Here is an 18,327-nt window from a genome sequence, read left to right on the forward strand (position 1 = left end):
ACTCCGGGAGTTGGTGATGGACAGGGATGCCTGGCGTGCTGCGGTTCATGGGGACATTAAATAGTCGGACACGACTAAGCTACTGTAACTGACCTGAACTGTACACACATACTTGAAGTTAGTTTTTCTTAAGCTCTTCCTGATTTGCAACCGAGCCAGGTAATCTCCAGGCGTTTTGTTTTTGGTGGGGTTTGTCAGACAAAAGGACCAACTAGAAGACATACCTTTGAGGAAACTAAATTGAGAAGCAGAAAGCTTAAGGAAGGAGGAACTTGAGAGCAAGGAATCATGCATAAAGTGACCAGTGGCCAGGGTTTCTGGCTGGCGATGACAATGGCAGTTAACTTGGTTCTTCGCTCATACTCAGGGCTCCTCTCTCATTTATTTGTAATAAGCATTACTTCCTCCACGTCTTCGTCGGACACAACTGAGCGACTGAACTGAGCCTCCAGGTCTTGGCCTTAGAAATGGGCGAGGAGAAGATAAGGCCGATCCAACTATAATAACTGCAGAAAAAGACGCTCAGGCAATTTGGAGGTGGCAAGAGCGGCATGGTGACGGTAACCTGCTGCTGCTGCTAAGTCGCTTCAGTCGTGTCCGACTCTGTGTGACCCCATAGACGGCAGTCCACCAGGCTCCCCCGTCCCTGGGATTCTCCAGGCAAGAACAATGGAGTGGGTGGCCATTTCCTTCTCCAATGCATGAAAGTGAAAGTGAAAGTGAAGTCGCTCAGTCGTGTCGGACTCTTAGCGACCCCATGGACTGCAGCCTACCATGCTCCTCCGTCCATGGGATTTTCCAGGCAAGAGTAGTGGAGTGGGTTGCCATTGAACTGCTGCTGCTACTGCTGCTAAGTCACTTCGGTCGTGTCCGACTCTGTGCGACCCCATAGACGGCAGCCCACCAGGCTCCCCCGTCCCTGGGATTCCCCAGGCAAGAACACTGGAGTGGGTTGCCATTTCCTTCTCCAATGCACGAAAGTGAAAAGTGAAAGTGAAGTCGCTCAGTCGTGTCCGACTCTTAGCGACCCCATGGACTGCAGCCCACCAGGCGCCTCCGCCCATGGGATTTTCCAGGCAAGAGTACTGGAGTGGGGCGCCATTGATTTCCCCTGCCATTGACCTACACACCCGGAATCCCAGGATCGCGCGCACGCGCACCCGCCCGAGAGCCCGCCCCCGCAGCTGGCCGGGTCCCGATCCGAGCTCCGGCAGGAGGCGGGGCGGCGGCGCGCGCTCGCGGGCGGGGTGGAACCGAAGGAGCCGACGTGCGACGTTGGCGCCGCTGCGGGCGGGTGACGTGTAGGCCCGCGCCTGCTCCGCCCCCTCCCTGCTTGCCGGGTCTGTGAGTCTGTCCCGCGGTCGAGCAGTCTTCGTGGACCCTGCCCCAGGACTGGGAAGGATCCGGCTAGGCCCGCGTGGAGTGCGGACGAGGACGCGGCGGGGAAGTTGTCCTCTGGCCTTCTCTGCCCTGCCCTCCGTCCCCCTCCCGGCGTGGGAAGTAAAGATCAAACCGAAAGGGAGGGAAGCCGGAGCTGGCGGAGTGATGGGGAGCGCTTGAAGCGGGGCCGAAGGTGAGGAGGGGGACGTGGGGGGAGAAGGGCAGCCTGCGGCCCGGGGAAGCCGGCGGGAGGCGGGGCCAAGGGCGCCCCAGGTGCGCTTGTCTTTCGGTCCCGGAGGCGAGCCCGGACCTGTCATTCCTCTCTGGGCCTGAGACTTTTCCGTGGTCTACGATAGTCTCGTCTTGCTCATGAAATTTGTAGGGTGGGGGGTGGGGATCAAAACATGAACACAGCCACATGTTGCCAAGGGGTTAAGGCCACAAGGTGATGACCAGATGCGTGCTTTTTTCCCCTGTGCGTGAGTAGTTTGTTTTCATTAATTTTCTTTGTTTCTTTACAAAAATGTAATAACTTTCATTTTCTTCACGTGGACTTTGGAGAGAAATCAACTTCCCAGTATTTTTTACTTTCACACTGAACAGTAAATAAACTGGATAGGGAGTGGACCATGGTGAATTGTGGGTGAATTTAGCAATCGAGGAATCTAGAATGCTATTTTGAAGAAAGTTTGTTGTATGTGCGAGCATGCTGCGATGTCGTGGGTACGTGGGCAGTTTTTTTTATTTTAAATAGGCTTCTTATCACACACTAACTTGTTCACTGATTGCAGTGTGCTCATGTATTTTGCTCTTTGGTTTAAAAGAAACGTCATTTTATCGGTAGCTAAAAGTTTAATACGAATGGCATCACATGTGCAGTTCAAACTAGTAATCATATTTTCTTTCTTTCACTAAGTAAAATTAGACTTTGAGTAGCTGTTATCTCCATCACCACATTTCATGTTTCGTAGACTGAAATCATCTTTCCGACTTTTCAAAATGTTCTTAAAAAAAAAAAAGTTCTTAAAAGTTGAGGATTCAGCTTTTGATTCCAGTCTGGATTGTGCTCCTGTTCATATATCTTTTATTTTTAATGGTGGTTATAATAATATTCTTGCATAAGAAAAATGCTCCTTAGAGATGCCAGTTAAGTGTAAGCTAATATTAGAGTGACTTGGGGCTTCCCTGGTGGCTCAGGCGGTAAAGCATCTGCCTGCAATGTGAGAGACCTGGGTTCGATCCCTGGGTTGGGAAGATCCCCTGGAGAATGAAATGGCAACCCACTCCAGTACTCTTGCCTGGAAAATTCCATGGATGGAGGAGCCTGGTGGCCTGGTGGGCTACAGTCCATGGGGTGGCAAAGAGTCGGACACAACTAAGCAACTTCACTTTTTTCTTTCTTTAATTTTTCATGGCTTCTCATTGTGATCCCTGCTGTATAGTTTTAGTTTTCTTTCATTCATCATTCACTTATTTATGTCTTTCTATGTGCCAGGCACTATGCTAGGCCTAGGCAGTCAAGAGAGACAGGATGTCTGTACTTAGGAAACTTTGTATAGTCCTGCCTCCTTCTAATAGAGAATCTTGATTAGGGTTCCTCCTCATGCCACGGATATCTAGTTGACAAAAGCAAGGCTTTTTGCAAGAAAAAGTTACTGTCAGTGTTTATATATAAAGTGGCATTGAAAAGAGGAGCAGATCATTTTACTTGAACAGCATGACTTGTTTTGTTTTTGATCAAAAAGATAATATGCATGCTTGTGTTTTGCTGGTTAAGAGGAGTAAGTTTTCTTTTGGACAAGTTGGCTTAGTTATATAATTAAGAATTAGAAGTCAGTCTCTACCTGAAAAATAATACATAAACATTAAAAATGTTTTTAAAATAATTTTTCCAGTTTCTATGTTGGTCTGTTGGTCTATGTCTTAATAACTTGTAATTCATTAGAGTAATTTATAGTAGTTCTATGCACAGAGCATTTTCATCAGAAATGTGTATAATACTTGTTGGCTGAAGTGAATTTATTGTCCAATAATACCTTCCATGGGGAAGTAGTTAACATAAGCCCTTTTAGTACAGAATAGTCTCGAGGTGTTGTTTTTGTTCAGTCACTAAGTTGTTTACCATTCTTTTGTGACCCCGTGGACTGCAGCATGTCAGACTTCCCTGTCTTGATGTAATGTGGCACAGTTTTCAACTTTGAACAGATGTCTACCCGAAACTGAAATTTTAGCAAACACATTTATGGAAAGAAAAAGTACTTAATTACCAAGGAGGAGAGAATAAACTATTTGTGTTTGCTCAGTTGTGTTCTACTCTTTGTGACCCCCATGCAATGTTGTCTACCAGGCTCCTGTGTCCATGGAATTTTCTAGGCAAGAATACTGGAGTAGGTTGCCATTTCTTTCACCAGGGGATCTTCCCTACCCAGGGATTGAACCCGTGTCTTCTGTATTGGCAGGCAGATTCTCTACCATTGAGCTACCTGGGAGTATGTGTTTAATAATTATCCAAAGGCAGACTTTATGTGTCTTATCTCCTACGTTATACTCTAAAGTTACTTAAAATAGTTACTTATTTCTTTTGCCTGGTGTAATATCTGGCACATGGTTGACAGACCCATGTAAATGTTCATTCATTCAGTATGTACCATCTCATTTGAGTATTTTGTGGTTAGATGAGCAAATGAATATTTTTGAGTGAGTTTGTCTACTGTTTGTTCATTTTCCTGCTTGTGCTGGCTTATAATAATGTCTTATAGACATTTATATTTCTGAAACTCTCTGTGTTTCAGAGCTAGTGCAGTTAAACTTGTTTGAGTATTCTGGTTTAATCAGATTATTAGGCCTGAAAGGGGCATTAAAAAATCATTTTGTAACCCTCTCTATTTTATTGATCAGAAAATTGATACCTTGAGAAGTTGGCTGGTTTTCTGCCATCAGACAAGTTGGACTCTGAACTAATTTACCTCTATTTTTATTCTGTTTCTTCCCACTGCATTCTACCTCTAAGAAATTGTTATTTGAGTAGAATAACCCTTGGGGACCTTTGTAAATTAGATTCCCATTCTGTCTTCCTGGTGTTGGAGTCTGGGTTAGTTTTCCGCCACTTCTGTGATTTCCTCTTCAAGGAGAATTCATAGGAATTGCATTTGTTATCAAAGGTTTGAACTGACATGGAAAATAAGGGTGGGAATTTGGAAAGATACATAATTTTAAAATGTAATATGTAAGAAATTTTCGGGTAATAAGATTCTTGGGATATGTTTTAATAAGATAATTGGGAACAACTATTTCTATTTGAAGAAGAAAAAGTTCACAGCACTTATTTAATGACTAAACCAAAGATTGTCAAACTACTAAATCATAATTTTGGGAAGTGGTGTCTGGAAATGTCTGTTTTCAAGTGAATTCCCAATGATTACAGTGCAACCAGTTCATGTTGTTGAAGGACTTCATGTTAAAGCATGTGAATTCAAGAGCCTCTTAATTATGGATAATATCTATTAAACCAGAACTTCAAAAGAAGGAAGGTAATTTTTCTTAGGATTGTGGAGTAGTTAGAGAGGCAGTTGATAATGTTTTCCAGCATTTTCAAAGACTTGCTAGGTTAATTTCAAATGAAGTGAGTGACTACCAAGTTCCTCAGTTGTGTGTAGCTAAGAAACGTGGCATATGAATTTGATAAAAGGAAAACTACATTCCATTTCAAGGGAGGAAATTCTTGTTTACTGATGAGATAATTTGGGTTTGCCGAAAAATTCTTGAAAGTGCATAAAATGTTCAACAGGCTAATCAAATGTAACAATATAAAAATGGTAAATTCTACTCTTATTTATAAATACAAATAGATACAGCTTCATCTTGATTTAAGAGATTTAATTGTAAAATTCTACATAAATATAAGAAGAAATTAATGTTAAGGGCAGGTCACAATTTGCAAAAATGATTTCGGTGCACCTTTTCCTAGTGCACATGCCTTTTCTAAAATGTTCAGTTCAGTTCAGTCGCTCAGTCGTGTTTGACTCTTTGCAACCCCATGAACCGCAGCACGCCAGGCCTCCCTGTCCACCTACCGTCTTACTTGGGTTTCTCTTACCTTGGATGTGCGATATCTCTTTGCAGCTGCTCCAATAAAGTGCAGTTGCTGCTCCTTACCTTGGACGTTGGGTAGCTCCTCTCGGTCACGGCCCCTGACCTCAGGTGTGGGGTGGCTCCTGCTTTAAGTAGTACCTTTGTCACCAAGGGGGCCCATTAAACATTCTTTTTGAACATTCTTTAAGGAGTGAAGGAAGCTTTGCAAAAATATTAGCAATGCTTTTACTCTGGGGACTGGAGTAGTAAAGGAATAACCTAACAATCATTTCCGGAAGACTTCACAGTAATACTCTGAGTACACATCATTAAACAGATATTTATTGAGTTCCTTGGCATAGGCCACGAACTTTGCCAGGTACCAAAGAGAAGAGATATACATTACTTATGCCCTCTTGGAGATTATAGTCAAGATGTTGGCTCTGTGGGACTGTTCAATGTAATTCCTTAAGGCAAGGACAAATACTAATGCATGGCCCCTGACTGCTCTCCTGGTCATCTGAAGTTAGAAAAGTAGAGGCCCTGTCGTTGGTTAAAAAGGTGAAAAAGCTGTTATCCTAAGTCATAGATTTCGGCAATCAGCTCAGAAAGAAAACTGAGTGGGTTTTAGAGAAGTTTTAGGTTGCTTGACTTAACACAAGCTTTGAGAACTCTAGAACTCTTCTCTTTGTATTTATTAGAAACAGAACACTGGAAGAACACAGCTGAAATTCTAAATCCAAGGACATTTTACTACACTTTTTGACAGCATTTGGCATAGTTGACCATATCGCTTGTTTAAAACTTATCCTTCACTTATCCTAACCCCAGTCTGGCCTTACTTTACCTTCTGCTGTTCAGAATCTCCTTTATAGACTTAACCCCCACCCCCAACCCCTATTTTTTCTGTAAAGACATGTGTGTCTCCACCTCCTGCTGTCTTGTCTTCTTTAGTCTTCTCGTAAATCCTTGGATAATTTTCATCTGTTCCCGTGGTATTCCTTATGATTCTCATGTTTGTATTCAGACTCCTCTCCTGAACCTCACACCTGAATATTCAGTCCCTGGTGGCCATTTCTACTTGAATGTCATATGGATATCTTAGACTCACCCTGTTTCAGATTGAACTCATGATATTCTGGTCTAGTTTTGTGAATTATATCATCACCTGATTATCAATGTGGACGTCAACTGTGGTACTTACCTCCTTCCCCACCACAGATAAAAATAATCAGACTAAGCCAAATAGATTTGATTGGATTCCTCCACTTTCCTCTAATTCACTACCATTCAGTTCAGTTCAGTTCAGTCGCTCAGTCGTGTCCGACTCTTTGTGACCCCGTGAATCGCAGCACGCCGGGCCTCCCTGTCCATCACCATCTCCCGGAGTTCACTCAAAGTCACATCCATCGAGTCGGTGATGTCATCCAGCTATCTCATCCTCTGTCATTCCCTTCTCCTCCTGCCCCCAATCCCTTCCAGCATCAGAGTCTTTTGCAATGAGTCAACTCTTCGCATGAGGTGGCCAAAGTACTGGAGCTTCAGCTTTAGCATCATTCCTTCCAAAGAAATCCCAGGGTTGATCTCCTTCAGAATGGACTGGTTGGATCTCCTTGCAGTCCAAGGGACTCTCAAGAGTCTTCTCCTCCAATACCACAGTTCAGAAGCATCAGTTCTTCGGTGCTCAGCTTTCTTCACAGTCCAACTCTCACATCCATCCATGACCACTGGAAAAACCATAGCCTTGACTAAATGGACCTTAGTTGGCAAAGTAATGTCTCTGCCTTTCAGTATGCTCACTACCATTGCACTTCAGGAACTCTCATCTCCTCTTCTGGATTACTCTAACAACCTCATAGAGTCTTTCTGCTTCAGGTCTTGCCTTCCTGTGGTGCATTTTTTTCTCCACAGTCATACTGTGTGTGTGCGTGCTGTGGCTTCAGTCGTGTCCAACTCTGTGCTACCCTAAGTACCATGGCCTGCCAGGCTCCTCTGTCCATGGGATTCTCCAGGCAAGTAATCCTTGTTAAACACAGCTCAAGTCAGTAATTCTTTTGGAGATTTCTTTTACTATTAAAAGAGTTTCCAAACAACATGACTTACAAGGCCCTGATGACCTCGTTCCCACCTGTCTCTCCAGCCCCATCTCCTGCCACATTATATATTCCTTGACCACCATCCTTCAGTCATCTTTAGTTCTTTGAATGTGGAATGTTCTCGTCACTCATCAGGAGTATGTGTACCTGACTGACTCCTCATCCCTGTTGTCTCAAGTAAGGAAAGGTACTTTTTCTTCCCAGTTTCCTTTTCTGCTAGGCTGGATACACCTGCTTTGTGTCCCGAAAACACTCATTACTGCCCTCTTTGAGAGCCAGCAGTCTTATTCTGTATTGAGATAGCTTATCTAATTGGGTTGTCTTGTGCACCAGATTGTGAGATTACCCTCTTGAAGTTTACTTGTTCACCCTTGGGCACCTGGTGCTTCTCAGGTCATTGCAGCTGCCCTCATAGATGGTCAGTTAAGGTGTGTCACCACTACAGACTTGTCTCATCTTTTACTTTGTGTTCATTCTTCTCATTTAAACTTTTAAATAGTTGATACCTATTTAAAAAATCTGGAGATCTCTTATTAACTCTCACTCTTAAGAAGATACAGTATTTACCAGAAGAGTTAGGGAAGACAGATATTTGAATATTCAGAGTAGTGTTTCTAAGTACAGGATGCAGAGTTAAATTTGGATTTCAGGTAAGCAACAGCTTTTTTTTTTTTTTTTTTTTTTAGTATAACTATATCCCGTTTAAGTATGTCTCAACTATTGCATAGGACATATTATACTAAAAGAATGATTTGTTAAACAACCTGAAATTCACATTTAACCCTGCATTGTATATTTTTATCTGGCAACTGTAACTTACAAAAAAATTTGTGTGATTCTTAGTCTGAGAGGATAGACACAAAGGTAGATTGGGTCTCTTGAAAATGTAATCCTGATCTTAATCGTGCATTAACTCCAATGATCAAGTAGAGAGAGGTGTCTCAAGAAACTGATGCTGTGCCTGAGTATTTTTAAAAAATATAAGTTGAACAATGCAGAAAGAGTACACAAACTAAGAATGAATTAAAGAAAAGTGAATTTGTAGAATCTGTGATGTGTATCCTTGAAGAAACACTGAGGATAGTGAAAACAGTTTTTAAGCTACATTTAGCAGTGTATTTCTTGGGGCAATTACTAGGATGTTAAAAGAGAAAATAGGTTTAATTAACTGCTAAATCCTCTTCCCTCTTTTATGCTAAGGAGAATGGAGAATGGACTCTGGATTAAAAATGGCAGAAGTAATTTGGTTAAATGGAATTGAAGTACATTATGGGTGGCAATATTAAAAGAGTGCCCAGGTGTTCGATGTTAAGTCTCATAGGCCAGAGCATTTTCAGTAATGCTTTCAGAACCTGTGATTTGCTAGACATTCAGTTTGATGCTTTCACAACTCTTCTGTTTCTTGTTAGGCTTCTGTGTTTATTTAAAACTTAATTAGGGAGGGAGTTTCAAGTGGGACATACATATACCTATGGCTGATTCATGTGGATGTATGGCAGAAACCCACACAGTATTGTAAAACAGTTATCCTTCAGTTAAAAATAAATAAGGAAACTTAGTTAAAACTTTAATTTTGATATATTTCCAGAATATGGAAAATGTTCAGAAAATAATGTAACACACATTGCCATGCAGATTTAACAAGGAGTAATTTTCGCCTTAGGTGGTGCAATTCTTCTCGTGAAAAGTGTTGCTAATTTTTTTTTTCTCTTTTGTCACTTCTCTGCTGCTTCTCAATCCATTGCCTTGAAGTTGGTGTATAAAGTTCTCATGCATGTTTCTACATATTTCTCTGTGACAGGATATAAGCCAAGGCTTAATGAGGGGTATTGGTGGAAAGAAATGGTACTGATTACCTTGGTGAAGAGAACATTTAAAGTAAGATGACAGGTTTATATCTAGAAGTCACTTATGTGGAAAAGACTACTTTGAAAACTCATTGACATTAGACAGTACAGATAATTTTATTAAAAGTACTGTTAAGATCAGGAATCAACAGCTAGTACTTAGTGACCCAGATACTTTGTTATTTATACTTAGGTGGAGATTTTTATAAATCACTGAAAAATAACGATGTTCAACCTATACAGATGTCATTTTTATTAATCAATCAATGACTACCATGATTTTCCTGGTATCTACTGTAAAAATGGTTAACTAGCAATCTTTCAGTTCAGTTTAGTTCAGTTCAGTCGCTCAGTCGTGTCCAACTCTTTGCGACCCCATGAATCGCAGCATGCCAGGCCTCCCTGTCCATAGCCAACTCCTAGAGTTCACTCAGACTCAGGTCTATCCAGTCAGTGATGCCATCCAGCCATCTCATCCTCTGTTTGTCCCCTTCTCTTCCTGCCCCCAATCCCTTCCAGCATCAGGGTCTTTTCCAATAAGTCAACTCTGCGTGAGGTGGCCAAAGTACTGGAGTTTCAGCTTTAGCATCATTCCTTCCAAAGAAATCCCAGGGCTGATCTCCTTCAGAATGGACTGGTTGGATCTCCTTGCAGTCCAAGGGACTCTCAAAAGTCTTCTCCAACACCACACTTCAAAACCATCGATTCTTTGGTGCTCAGCTTTCTTCACAGTCCAACTCTCACATCTATACATGATGACTGGAAAAATCATAGCCTTGACTAGATGGACCTTTGTTGACAAAGTAATGTCTCTGCTTTTCAATGTGCTATCTAGGTTGGTCATAACTTTTCTTCCAAGGAGTGTCTTTTAATTTCATGGCTGCAGTCACCATCTGCAGTGATTTTGGAGCCCCCCAGGATAAAGTCTGACACTGTTTCGCCATCTATTTGCCATGAAGTGATGGGGGCAGATGCCATGATCTTCGTTTTCTGAATGTCGAGCTTTAAGCCAACTTTTTTACTCTCCTCTTTCACTTTCATTAAGAGGCTTTTTAGTTCCTCTTCACTTTCTGCCATAAGGGTGGTGTCATCTGCATATCTGAGGTTATTGATACTTCTCCCTGCAATCTTGATTCCAGCTTGTGCTTCTTCCAGTCCAGCATTTCTCATGATGTACTCCGCACAGAAGTTAAATAAGCAGGTTGACAATATCCAGCCTTGACGTACTCCTTTTCCTATTTAGAGCCAGTCTGTTGTTCCATGTCCAGTTCTAACTGTTGCTTCCTGACCTGCATATAGGTTTCTCAAGAGACAGGTCAGGTGGTCTGGTATTCCCATCTCTCTCAGAATTTTCCACAGTTTATTGTGATCCACATAGTCAAAGGCTTTGGCATAGTCAATAAAGCAGAAATAGATGTTTTTCTGGAACTCTCTTGCTTTTTTGATGATCCAGCGGATGTTGGCAATTTGATCTCTGGTTCCTCTGCCTTTTCTAAAACCAGCTTGAACATCTGGAAGTTCACGGTTCACATATTGCTGAAGCCTGGCTTGGAGAATTTTGAGCATTACTTTACTAGCGTGTGAGACGAGTGCAATTGTGAGATAGTCTGAGCATTTTTTGGCATTGCCTTTCTTTGACATTGGAATGAAAACTGACCTTTTCCAGTCCTGTGGCCACTGCTGAGTTTTCCAAATTTGCTGGCATATTGAGTGCAGCACTTTCACAGCATCATCTTTCAGGATTTGAAATAGCTCCACTGAAATTCCATCACCTCCACTAGCTTTGTTCGTAGTGATGCTTTCTAAGGCCCGTTTGACTTCACATTCCAAGATGTCTGGCTCTAGATGAGTAATCACATCATCGTGGTTATCTTGGTTGTGAAGATCTTTTTTGTACAGTTCTTCTGTGTATTCTTGCCACCTCTTCTTAGTATCTTCTGCTTGTTAGGTCCATACCATTTCTGTCCTTTATCGAGCCCATCTTTGCGTGAAATGTTCCCTTGGTGTCTCTAATTTTCTTGAATAGATTTCTAGTCTTTCCCATTCTGTTGTTTTCCTCTATTTCTTTGCATTGATCGCTGAGGAAGGCTTTCTTATCTCTTCTTGCTATTCTTGGGAACTCTGCATTCAGATGCTTGTATCTTTCCTTTTATCCTTTGCTTTTTGCCTCTCTTCTTTTCACAGCTATTTGTAAGGCCTCCCCAGACAGCCATTTTGCTTTTTTGCCTTTCTTTTCCATGGGGATGGTCTTGATCCCTGTCTCCTGTACAATGTCACGAACCTTATTCCATAGTTGATCAGGCGCTCTATCTTTCAGACCTAGTCCCTTAAATCTATTTCTCACTTCCACTGTATAATCATAAGGTATTTGATTTAGGTCATACCTGAATGGTCTAGTGGTTTTCCCTACTTTCTTCAATTTAAGTCTGAATTTGGCAATAAGGAGTTCATGATATGAGCCACAGTCAGCTCCTGGTCTTGTTTTTTGCTGACTGTATAGAGCTTCTCCATCTTTGGCTGCAAAGAATATAATCAGTCTGTTGACCATCTGGTGATGTCCATGTGTAGAGTCTTCTCTTGTGTTGTTGCAAGAGGGTGTTTGCTATGACCAGTGTGTTCTCTTGGCAAAACTCTTTGCCCTGCTTCATTCCCTATTCTAAGGCCAAATTTGCCTGTTACTGCAGGTGTTTCTTGACTTCCTACTTTTGCATTCCAGTCCCCTATAATGAAAAGGACATCTTTTTTGAGTGTTAGTTCTAAAAGGTCTTGTAGGTCTTCATAGAACCATTCAACTTCAGCTTCTTCAGCGTTACTGGTTGGGGCATAGACTTGGATTACTGTGATATTGAATATTGAATGGAAGCAATCTTTAGAGATTTCCTTTAGTAATTATGTTCTAAAAACAGTAGGAGATGTCATTGTCAAAACTTACATTTTTCTCTGAAATGTATATATAATTTGTTGCTAAGAAAAATGGCTTAGCAAGTTAGAATATAAGAAAGAAGGAGAAATACGGGTCTGACCCTTTCAGACATCTTTCAGTTTAGGAGGTTGTGAGTAACAGAATATGGAGTGGTAGTTCAGCTCAGAACAGGGCACACAGAAGGTATGCTTAGTAACTGTATTTGTCATGGTGCATTTCTGACTAATACAGAGTGAAAGAGAGTACCCTCTTTTAGTAATTAGGTTTTTAATTCAATAAGGTTGAAACAAACAGTTCAGACCAGAATGTTAAATAATGGTCCTGGCAATACATTCTTTCAGAAAGACTAAGTAAAGCATGGGTTACATTAAATAACATGTAACTACAATAAAATTATTATGTTTTCTAATTTGTGATACCCAGTGAGTTAGTAATTTCCTTTTCTTTTTTTATATTTCTTGTTTGCAACATAAATTCACCTCAGTCCTGTTGTCAAAGCCTACTTTTTCTCTACTTCAGAGAGAGGAGTAGAGATTTCATCTGCTATTTCGAAGTATTTGCCAACTTCTTTTACATAGTGTCGAGTTAGGGCTATTCAACAGTTTCCTCTGCACAAAACAATAAATAAAGATCAACGCCATTATACTCTTTGATAATTTTTTTTTTAGGATTTGGAGTGTATAATCCTAGTTATTTGCATGTAAAAACTATCAGATTTCTAAAAGATCACTGGAGCTCGTATTTGGGAATGCAGTGGTGTTCCATGTAACTGTGGTACGGAGGAACAAGCATGCAAGGTCAGGAAAACGCTTGCTCTAAACAGCTAAAGCTAACTCCAGAGCATCACTTGAGTTCTGGGTTTGGTGTATGAGGGTACTTTATGAGAGCTTTCAGTTAAATTAATCTTCGCAGGGCTCATTAGGGGACAGAAACAGAGTACCTGAGTCGATCTTTCCAGAGGCCCATAGATTGGGGTGGAGTGAGAATTTTGCCTTTTTCAGCTAATTTGGGCCACAACCTTTTCCACTGGAATGAAAGGAAAATATGTATTGCCTTGTATGTAGTGGGTCTGCTCCACGCATTCTCTGGAATATGTGTGCTGGTTTGTTCCTTGTAGGGTGTTCTTTCTGACTATTCTTCTTCTCATCTGTGCTGATACGTTATTCTTGCCATTTATCGTCCCAGGAATATTGAAAAGAAAGGCTTTTCTTATCCTTTGTTAAAAGTAAAATTAATATAACCTTGGAGGTCTTCTGTAGACTCTTAGGTTAATAGTTATGAGTCTGTCTAGGTTTTCTCCCCTATCTGTGGTTGGTAAACCTGGAGTTAGTTAAAGTAAGTAGTTGGAGGGAAAAGTTAGAGAACAAGAATCTTATATATATAAATTTTATTCTTAACAAGCCATTATAGATTTTGATTCATATGCAAGGTGTATGTGTTATTGTTGTGCATTGTTCAGTCACTAAGTTGTGTCCAACTCTTTGTTACCCTGTGAACTGCAGGACATCAGGCTTCCCTGTTCTTCACTATCTCCCAGAGTTTGCTCAGACTCCTGTCCATTCAGTCAGTGATGCTATCCAACCATCTCATCCTCCGTTGCCCCCTTTTCTTCCTGTCCTTAATCTTTCCTAGCATCAGGGTCTTTTCTGGTGAGTTGACTCTTTGCATCAGGTGGCCAGAGTATTTGAGCTTCAGCATCAGTCCTTCCAATGAATATTCAGAGTTGATTTCCTGTAAGACTGACTGGTTTGATCTCTTTGCTGTTGAAGGGAATCTCAAGAGTCTTCTTCAACACCGCACTTCAAAAGCATCAACTCTTCGGTGCTTACCTTTCTTTATGGTCCAACTCTCACATCCATACCTGACTACTGGAAAACCATGGCTTTGTCTGTATGGACCTTTTTTTGGCAAAATAATGTCTCTGCTTTTTAATACGCTAAGTTTGTCATAGGATTTCTTCCAAGGAGCAAACATCTTTTAATTTTGTGGCTGCAGTCACCATCTGCAGTGATTTTGGAGTCCAGGAAAATAAAGTCTATCACTGTTTCCACGTTTCCCCCATCTATTTGACATGACGTGATGGGACCAGATGCCATGATCTCAGTTTTTTGAATGTTGAGTTTTAAGCCAGCTTTTTCACTCTCCTCTTTCACATGCATCAAGAGGATCTTTAGTTCCTCTTCACTTTCTGCCATTACAGTGGTATCATTTGCATATCTGAGGTTGTTCATATTTCTTCTGGCAATCTTGATTCCAGCTTGTGCTTCTTCCAGTCCAGCGTTTCTCATGATGTGCTCTGCATATAAGTTAAATAAGCAGGGTGACAATATACAGCCTTGATGTACTCCTTTCCCAATTTGGAACCAGTCTGTTATCCCATGTCCAGTTCTAACTGTTGCTTATTGACCTTCATACAGATATCTTGATGAGGCAGGTTAGGTGGTCTGGTATTCCCATCTCTTTCAGAATTTTCCACAGTTTGTTGTGATTCACATAGTCAAAGGCTTTAGCGTAGTCAGTGAAGCACTTTTTTTTTTTTTAATTCCTTTGCTTTTTCTGTGATCCAGTGGATGTTGGCAATTTGATCTCTGGTTCCTCTGCCTTTTCTAAATCCGGCTTGTACATCTGGAATTTCTCTGTTCACACGCTGTTGAAGCCTTGCTTGAAGGATTTTGAGGATTACATTGCTAGCATGTGAAATGAATACAATTGTATGGTAGTTTGAACATTCTCTGGCATTGCTTTTCTTCGGGATTGGAATGAAAAGTGACCTTTTCCACTGCTGAGTTTTCCAAACTTGTTGGCATATTGAGTGTAGCACTAACAGCATCATCTTTTAGATTTTGATTCATAAAAAGAAATGTATATGTATGTACTTATTTATCTTTGCTGTGCTTTCTCAGTTCTCCATGTTCCAGGTGTATTTCCTAATTTGATTGGAAACTATTCAAGAATCAATGAGTTAAGATCTAAAGTGAACTTGTTTGGTGAAGGTTATGAATAGTTACAAATTTCCCTTGAAAGTCCTTTAGGAAGACACCAGGTTGTCAAAACCTACTGTCTCTCAATATGTCATATACAGCCACATTTTTCCTCCAAACTTGGGACATATCGTAGTTTCTGAGGATGAACAAGATGAAAAAGTTGGCTTGTGTTTAATGGCCATGTTGTATATTTTTTTAAAAAGGGAACTTGGGTTTAAACCTTGGAGTCCTACAGTACAGCAGGATTCTCAGTTGGATATGAATGTTGTTATTGAAACAGACTTAAGGGAGCATCATATTCTTGTTGCTCACCCCCGTTCACTCAAGAGCATGTCTTGAGTATGTGAAATAGTGGACAGAATCTCTAGCATTATTGTTTGTGTCTGTCTATACCTTGTATTTGGTCTCCGTTGTTTGATTCAAATAATTAAATATACCTAAGATGTGACTTCACATTAACCTATTGGTGACATAAGGTACAAGACAAGTAAGAAATACAAGTTCAGTACAAGTAACTAAAATTTTTCTTTAGGATTTACCATGAGAAAAAATCACCCCCTTTTGAAATGGTATAATAGAGGATTTTATATATATGTGTGTGAATATATATATATATATAAAATATCTATTAAGGCTTATTTTTCTGAATTCTGATTTTAACAGTGTTAATATATCTATATTACAACTTGATTTTTTTAAACAGGCGAATTAAAATATAAATATTTCAGCTTATTTTTTCTAAAAGGTATTGTATGTGGGCATATAATTCTGTTTTAGCTATTGAAATCTTAAATTCTAATTTTTGCTCCATTCACAGCCTCATCCATCTTTTCAGTGTTTTTATCCTTTACCTACATTATATCTCTTTTACTTTTTTTTTTTCCCCTCCTAATAATTACCTGGTATTCATGATCACCAACAAGCAATTGCTTGACTTTATACTTATTAGGAAATATAGTTTGTTCCTTCTTGAGCTTTTGTTATTTATTTGTAATTAAAAATACTGTAACTGTATTTTCCTAAAGTTGCTATCAAGCAATTGGACCCTTTTTAGAGTTGAGAAACATGGGTTTGGAATGTGAAAAATAAATCTTATAATTTTTAATATGCTACTTCAGAATAATGTGTACTAGAATTCTAGCTTACCAATTATTGATTAATATTATTTCACAAAGGAAAATACATTCCTGTCAGATATTTTTCTTCCCTATTTGAATGTTAAAAAGGGTGGTTAACTTCAGAACAGTTTCTGTTTATCTGTTTCTGTGTATCTGTCAGTATATCTAATTGACAGTCTAAAGGCTCATTCAGATAACCATAGAGGGGTACTTCAAGGAATAGGGAATAGTACCCATTTTCCTCCTTTCCATTTATGTTTCACCTACTGAAATGTGCTTTCTTCCACCATTCTTTTTGAAAATGTGTGTACTAAAGTCATCTAAGACTTCGGTGGCTGAGTGCACTGGACTGTGTAGCATAACATTTGAAACCTTCTCTTGTGATACCACTTTTTTCATATGACAGCTCTTTGTTGATCCTTGGCCCTCTACTGTCTGCTCTCAAGAGGTTTTTTCAGGATACATGGATGGGTTCATGGCTTTCATGCATCCTCTGAGATGAATTACAAAATGTTTATATGTGTGTATGTCTGTTTTCTTAGGAAGAGAGTCTGCAGGTCTATATAAATAATTTGACATAAACGAGTATGTTCAACCATGCTTTTAACTACATTGAAAGGATAACACTAAATTCTGTCCTTCTAGCTGCAGACCTCTGATAGGAAACCCTAAACCGTATATCCCACTTGATGGCCCATGATCAAAATTTTCCAAAGCAGAACTAATCATTTTTCCTCTTCCAGTGTGCTTTCTCTGCATACACCCTCTGCAGTTCTGCCTTTCCTGAGCTAGAGAGGTGGGTGTCCTGCCTCTTCGACCTTTATCTTCACATCCTGTCCGTGAATTTATTCTGTCTCCCAAATAGAAACATTTCTCAAATCCATCCTTTTCTGTCCTTTCTTGCTTCACTTGTATCCTCTGTCTTTCACCTAGTTTATTGAAATAAATTTCCAAATAGTTTGCTTGTCTCCAATTTGACCTCACCTTTAATCTGTTCACTACACTTATATCTGAGTCATTTTTCTATAATATGTTGCATTTTTTAGTAGGATAAAAAGTGCTTAAATTGAGCCATGCTGTTGGGTCTCTGTTTACATCTTTAATTTCATGAGTCTCCAAATGCACTATTTTATAGGGTTTTTTAAGCAATAATCTGTTGGTTTAGTTTTCCTCTTTATATGTTTACCTTGGAATAACCTTTTTTCCCCCGATCAGACCAACTCACTCAAGTCCTTTAAATTTCAGTTTCCTTCCTTCTTACCTACTTTCGTTTCCACCCTCTTAGGTGTTTCTCCCTTGTCTTCCTGCAGTTATAGCTGCATAATTATTGCGGCTGTTTTTCTTTCTTTTCAGCTGTATTGTATACTTGTTATCTAGGGCAAGAGGCAGTCATACCTGAACTGTTTTTTCTTTTTTCCCCGTTTTTTAATCTCTAGATCCTTGCAGTGTATCTAATACATTGTGGGTGATCTGTAGATATTTGCTGATTAAATGAATAACCATAAGATTTAAAATTTATTTTCTCCATTTGACCTTTATGCATTTCCGGTACCCTTAAATGTTTGGTGATTTTTTACTGGTATAGGATACAGTGGGTTTTGAAGAGCAGAGTTGTGTAAGCCTTATTTATACCCAGTGCTTAACATAGTTCCTGCTAGATAGGAGATACTAAAATATTTGTGAATAAATGATTTATAGGTAACTATGGCACCCTACTCCAGTACTCTTGCCTGGAAAATCCCATGGACAGAGGAGCCTGGTAGGCTGCAGTCCATGGGGTTGCTAAGAGTCGATACGACTGAGCGACTTCACTTTGACTTTTCACTTTCATGCATTGGAGAAGGAAATGGCAACTCACTCCAGTGTTCATGCCTGGAGAATCCCAGGGACGGGGGAGCCTGGTGGGCT

General features: G+C 40.2%; 1 protein-coding gene across 1 annotated transcript in view; it reads left to right on the top strand.

Annotated features, from left to right (window-relative positions):
- The first annotated feature begins 1,197 nt into the window (after positions 1-1,197).
- The window catches only part of ASCC3 (activating signal cointegrator 1 complex subunit 3), a 341,814-nt gene continuing 324,684 nt past the window's right edge, over positions 1,198-18,327 (top strand). The window contains exon 1 of the mRNA XM_069599227.1: positions 1,198-1,573. The gene's annotated coding sequence lies outside the window, so the exon portion shown is untranslated. The remainder of the gene's footprint in view (positions 1,574-18,327) is intronic.

Source organism: Ovis canadensis, chromosome 8 (assembly GCF_042477335.2).
Source record: "Ovis canadensis isolate MfBH-ARS-UI-01 breed Bighorn chromosome 8, ARS-UI_OviCan_v2, whole genome shotgun sequence".
Lineage (NCBI taxonomy): Eukaryota > Metazoa > Chordata > Mammalia > Artiodactyla > Bovidae > Ovis > Ovis canadensis.